At 46.3% G+C, this 6,178-nt stretch overlaps 1 long non-coding RNA gene across 1 annotated transcript; it reads left to right on the forward strand.

Moving 5' to 3' along the window:
* Window positions 1-20: 20 nt before the first annotated feature.
* LOC123598793 lies at window positions 21-4,399 on the forward strand. Its single transcript, XR_006712894.1, has 2 exons — window positions 21-325; window positions 4,189-4,399. It is a non-coding gene; the product is annotated as an uncharacterized LOC123598793 (long non-coding RNA).
* Window positions 4,400-6,178: the final 1,779 nt, after the last annotated feature.

A 6,178-nucleotide genomic window follows, 5' to 3' on the forward strand; every position in this document is an offset into this window, starting at 1 on the left:
AACTATGTCTGTTTTTAACCAGTGTATGCTCAGCCACTTGCAAGGTGCCAGGCACGACGTGCCTGCTCTATACATGCCCGTTGAGTGAATAAAGCCACCAAGTTGCCTCCAGAAAGGGCCTTTGATGTCTGTGCCAACCCATCAGAATAATGGCAGCTCTGGAAAAAAAAGTACATATTTGATGTCACAGAGAAGAATCCTAACAGAAAAGAATGCTCTGAACCTTCTAAGGCACATATACGAGGGAAACGGAGTCTAGCTTTTCAGCTTAATGACGAGTTTGATGCTTCTTTTCCCGTAGGATTGTGACGAATGTAACATGACCGTAGATATAATTAGCCCTGGTGTCCGTGCCTTACCTTGGGCACTTATCAGTTGTTGTGGAGGTAAATCTTGAGTCCTAATGTATCATTAAAGTAGATGTTAAAATTGCCATGACATCATAGCCATAATGATGGGAATATTTATGACTGAGCTTTCTGACGTGTGCACTTGCAACGTCTCCTCTGTTAAGCGTTACTCTAACTCCGGGATAATTGTTGGGCTGGCTATCTGTTAAAACAATGCGGAGACACATTTCAGGCAGGAACTGGAAGCCATTGCACGATCGCCTGCTCTAAGCGGAAAATAACGAATACATTGAGATTTGCTCCCAGCGGTTCAGAACTAATCCTGAACGAATAATAAACTAGGTCATACAGTTAGGTCTACAGAGACTAAGTACATCCTCTGAGCCATTAAGACCCTCTGAAAACAGTAGTGCTTCAGAATGGGAGAAGCTAGTTAATTTCCACGTAGGCGGATGACCTCAGGGAACCTCAGTCAGATTTTCGAAATGTCACAAAGACATTGAACGCTGGTGTCTTGGATTAAGCAAGGGTCAAGAGTACGGTGGGAAGAGGAGGAACTCCGTGTGCGTGCGTGTGTGTGTGTGTGTGTGTGTGGTGCATATATGCGTGTTGGCCAAGAAAAAATTTGCGGGTATATTTTGGGCACATAACTCCCGTTGATAGCCATAGGAATTGAACACCCAGACAAAGAGAGAAATGCAAACTCATCCCCAGGGCAGAGTGTGTATTAGCTACATAAAAAAAGATAGAACCAGGGACTTGCCAGGTGAGTCCAAGAGGAGGAGCGTATCTTGAAACAATTAATAAGCATCGCCTCCTACAAAATGGAGAGATGGAGACGTGGAACATGGCACACAAGACCCATCCGTTCAACAATCTTAATGCTGATGGATGTGGTATTATTCTCCCAGCAGTGTGTGTGGCCCGAGAGATACGCTGTTCCTGCTTTTTGCGCTTGGAACACCTTACGCACCAATGGACATTTTTCTGGAACTGGAGACACAAACTGACATAGCTAAATAAGAAAAGTGAGGGCCTTAATCTGGCTTTGTTCCAGTTTGCTCACAGCTTCACCTTCCTAATATTTAAGATAAAAAGAAAATCTCTCATTTTCATTCATCAGGCTGGGCCTCTGCCGTAAAAGCAAAATCTAATTCATTTTAGCCAAATTTTGACCATTTTGACTCATTTAGGGGGTCAAGGAAGTAGAATGTGTTGGATTGATTTCTTTCCCCTGGGACTTCTCCAGGGGGCCCGTTGTACAGGGATTCGCAGGGAGAAGTCATATCTATTTTCTTGGTTATTAGACGCCTTGCCTTTCATCCTGAAAGGGAATGTCTTTGAAATGAATCTAAGGGAGTAGTTCCTAAACCCAGCTGATGAATAGAATCACCTGGGGGACTTTAAAAACATACAGATTCCTGGATCCCATCCCAGAGCTGCTGAAGTGGAGACTGTGGGCAGGGCCGGGAAAGATTGTCCCCAGGAGATTGTCGTGCCATCAGCCTGGGCCAGCAATCGGTGGAGGCCTCCGGCTTCTCCCCCAGCAGAGTGACCTGAAGGAAATAACCCTAGGGTCACGTCCTGGCCTTTTAGAGGAAGAGAAATTAGCCTCTGAGGCAGCAGGTGGCTATTATCTCCAAGTCTTTAGAGCATTTAGAGCATCTCTAAGTCTTTAGAGCATTTTCCGGCTGTTTAATTGGGAGCGATTCTGGTCCAGTGTATAACTGGATGTTCAAGGCTTCAGCTTTCCTTGGGTGGCTCCCAGGTAGCTGCCGCCTAATAGGTTCGTTCCACGCCAGCCCCTGTGCTCTGCTTCCCAAATCCAGAGCGTTCTTCAAGGCCCCGCCAAAGATCCACCTCCTCCATGAAAACAGCAATGACTGCGTTAGCATCTTCTCCCTCTGAGAATACCCTGGGCTAGTCGGAGGCATATAATTTAACACTTAATTGTTTTCTAATTGCTTCTGATCTGTTCTGTTCCCTCACCCTATTATAAGCAGCTCAAGGGTGGAGACCACGGTTCTCAGTGACTCTAACAAGGCTGGTTGCCTGCTTGGCTCACCACCCTGGCCCCAGAGTCCCAAATTGGCATGAAGCTGGTTCTCCATGAATATTTGTTGAATTAATGGATTTGGTGGTGGAATGACTACCGGAACATTTAGTAAGAAAACCAACGCCTGTTAACAAATTACCCCATAATGTGCTCTATTCTATTTCGTTAAATCACCTTGTGACAGATAGGCACCAAATGCCTCTGCTGTGCCTGGCACTGTCCTAGGTGCTGGGGATACAGCCATGAATGTCTTTTATCATGCAGTATGTGCTACCTTTTCAAACAGGGCAAATTAAAAGCTTACGAAAGTGGAAGTGCTCTTCCAAGTTCTGGAAGCTATGAAAAACAGGGCTGAGATCGGCTCAATAATAATCATAACCCAGAGAAACATAGGATGACAATCCAGTGCCTGTGATTAGATTTCGCAAAATTCTAGCCCAAAGTAGCCCGATGTACTAGAACAGAGCCACAGAGAAGACTGGTTTTCTTCCCTTCCGGAGCCTTCTTCACCACACTTTCAGAGCGATAGAGGCCTCTACAGACTAGCATTGTGGCTCATTTTCAGTTTGGTGTGTTTTCTGTTAAACGTTCAGCTCTGGGGCAGCATGCGCTGGACAAGGCCAAGTCGTGCCCACAGGCCATTGGCGTCCTCTGATGTCTTGTCCCTGTGTGGCAGAGTTCTAGAGCCGAGATGTCATGACCTCCCTCTGGGCAAGTTGATTTAAAACCAACCAAGACTGGATGATTTGGCCTAAACAAAGCATAGTATTTGTATTCATCTTCCTAATATTTAAAATATTTTGTTTTGCAGAAATGAATTCCCTTTTTCTATAAATTGACTTTGGTTTTCAAAATGTGTGGAATCTGTGGGCCCTTCCTGCTCCACATTTCACCTTTCTGTTACCTTTCTGTGCACACATAAAGTCAGCGGCAGGCATGTCAGGGACCCAATGCCATGCTTTTCTCAGCACATGGCTTCAGCCACTCAGGCTTGTGGTAATTATGGGACGAACTGATTGCAGGAGAAGCAGCCCACAGAGATTTCTACTGCCAAGTAATTAGGGCCAGAGAGGTTCCACAGGCCATTAGTGTCACTTTTGGGAACAGGATTTTACAAACATTGTGGCAGGCACTTGATCCAAAGTCCCATGTCTTTTCAAGTAGGAATGAATATCAAAAAGAGAGAGAGAGAGAGAGAGAGAGAGAGAAATGAATGAAAGAACAAAGGGAGAGAAATTAATCCAAGCAGAGATCAGGAGGAAAGACAGAGAGAAGCAGAGAAAGCCTTGGGTTTGGGTGGTTGTCCATTTATCAAAGACGACAACCAACGTATGTATTCATGTAAAGAATCGCTTAGTTGTTTTGACCTCGCGGTTGTCCCTGGAGAAAGGGGTGATTGTCACACGGGAAGGCAAACTTTGCTAGGCAAATTGCTATCCAAATGACAGCACTTTGTTTCACATTGCCTTCTCTTCTATCGGGAGTCGATTGTTCTAATGCGATCCCTGGAGTCCTAGGCACGGAACTGCGTGTCACCGAGCCTCTGGTGGTTCACTAAGTCATCCTCAAGAGTTCAAGTCATTCTTCCCTGCAAAGGGTGTCTTGGTGAAGTTTGGGTCATTATTTTGAAGCATTAGTAAAATGGATTCAGTTTCAACAAATGGTCTATCCTCTGACGTCCAGGGGGGGATAGGGCTGGGAGACGCAGGGAAAGGACGTGTCCTCCACTATCACATTCCAAGTATTTTCAGATATATTGACGTTCTTATTTCCTTTCAACAGAGATGCCACCACATTCTACCGTGGCGAAAGTCAGACCTGTCCCTGGGTGGAGCCCAGCGTGGATTTCTGGCCACCTGTACACCTGGAATTTCCTGATCTGATGTCACTAAATATTTTCAGTAAAGGCAATTATTATGTGACAAAATAAAAAAAAACCCTTCATTTTCATACCTTTGTAAAACTTGATGATAAAACAGATCAGAAAAAATGATGGCAGCCTGTGCTGACATTTTTGTTTTAGAAACTGGGTCACTCCAGGGGACCCCAGAAATCTTAGGCTACGTACTCTCACCTTGGTTATCTATCTACCTATCTATCCATAGCTAATGTATCAATTATCTATCACTTATCTGTCAACCATCTATCATCTATCTATCTATCTGTCTATCTATCATCTATCTTTGTGGCATTCATTTCTGCACAGCAAACTCTCCCCCAGGTTCTGGGAAACTCTGCATCATGTCCTCATATACATCTCAGAGTGCAGCATTGGTCTGTAATCCTTACGTTATTCCTCCAGACTGGGCTGGTTCCTCGGTGTTGAGGCCTCCTGAAAAATACTGAAAGCTGAGGCCCAGCCAATCAACACCTCAGTAGGGGTTGTGCTGAAATTGACTCTGTTTGATACGGTCAATGAAGCTTGTCTTGGGAACAACCTGTCAGTTCCCCAGCTTGAAAACGATTCTCCTTGTGAAGTTCCTGTGGACAGGCTGTTCTCTGGCACAGCTAACATTAGCCAGCCGATGACCTCCAGGGGCCAGAGGCCTGCTCTGTCAGACGAGGCTGGGCCCTGGGCTCACACGAAGTCACAGGTGGGGCCAGACCCTGTGAAAGCTAGTGGATTCCTTCTCTGTGTACGTCTCAGGCTTTTCCACAAAGCCCTCCGCAAAGCCCACAAAGCTGCCAGAGGCAGAAGGTCACTCTTCTCTGGTGCTCCCCTTGGCGCTTTGTCTTTGGGTCTCCAATAATACTTGCATAGTGACCATTTATTTTCACGCCTGTCACCCGTGTCACCCAGCCCACGCAGACCCTGGGCTTCCCCAGGACAGAGGCTGTGTCGATTCATCCTTGTTTTTTCAAGACTAGAAGAACTCTCAGGTCTGCATGGCATCGCTTTTATTTCATGTTTGTTGCACAAACAAATGAAGCATAAATGAGAGGACGCGGGTGCTGGTGGCGTGGGACTCCTCTCTGACAGTTGTCGCATCTGATTTTCAATCTCCCTGTCTCACCAGTCTCCACCGAGCTCATACGGAGTCTTTCCCTAACCTTCAGATCTCTCCTAGTCCTCCTTAGTTCCCAGGGAAAACGTGACAGGGGCGGGCGAGAGGGCCAGCAACGTACCCTGCATCAGGTGGCAGAGACCACATGATGCTGGGGTGACAAGCCCCCCCCCCCCGCCACCCCCCGACTCGGTGCTTACAACAGCAAAGCGTTGTGAGTTGGTTTTTTTTTTTTTTAATTTTTTGACATTTAGTTTCTCACTCTAAATGTGTATCACTGATTGTCTGGACCTCTCTCTGGGACCCGTGTGAGGGAGAAGCTGCTCCGATCAATAAGACAGGTAAAAATACGGCAGCGAATCTCTCACTGGCTCGTGAAATCTCCTCACAGAAGTGTGAGGAGTATTTACGTTTCATTGTTCAAACCAAATCACACAGCCACACAAAATTTCTGGGGCGGGAGGCGGCGCTAGGAAATGCAATTCTGTCTTGTGCCTAAGAGGAAAACCGAAAATATTTGGTAGAAGGTACTCGTGATTACCACAGCTCGAACAAGTGTGCCTGTGTGTGTGTGCACACGTGTGTGTGTGTGTGTGCGCGTGTGTGCGTGTATGGGGGAAGGATGGGACTCAACTGCCTTGCTTCCTGTTTTGCGGAATGTCACCTTACTACGCTGGGGCTCTTTTGCTCCAAGTTTTCTGACCCCTTAACACCTCCTGCCACAAAAGGAACCCGAAAATGAAGGTGACACCTAGGATTCTCCTTAC

This window comes from Leopardus geoffroyi, chromosome A1 (genome assembly GCF_018350155.1).
Source record: "Leopardus geoffroyi isolate Oge1 chromosome A1, O.geoffroyi_Oge1_pat1.0, whole genome shotgun sequence".
NCBI classification, from domain to species: Eukaryota; Metazoa; Chordata; class Mammalia; order Carnivora; family Felidae; genus Leopardus; species Leopardus geoffroyi.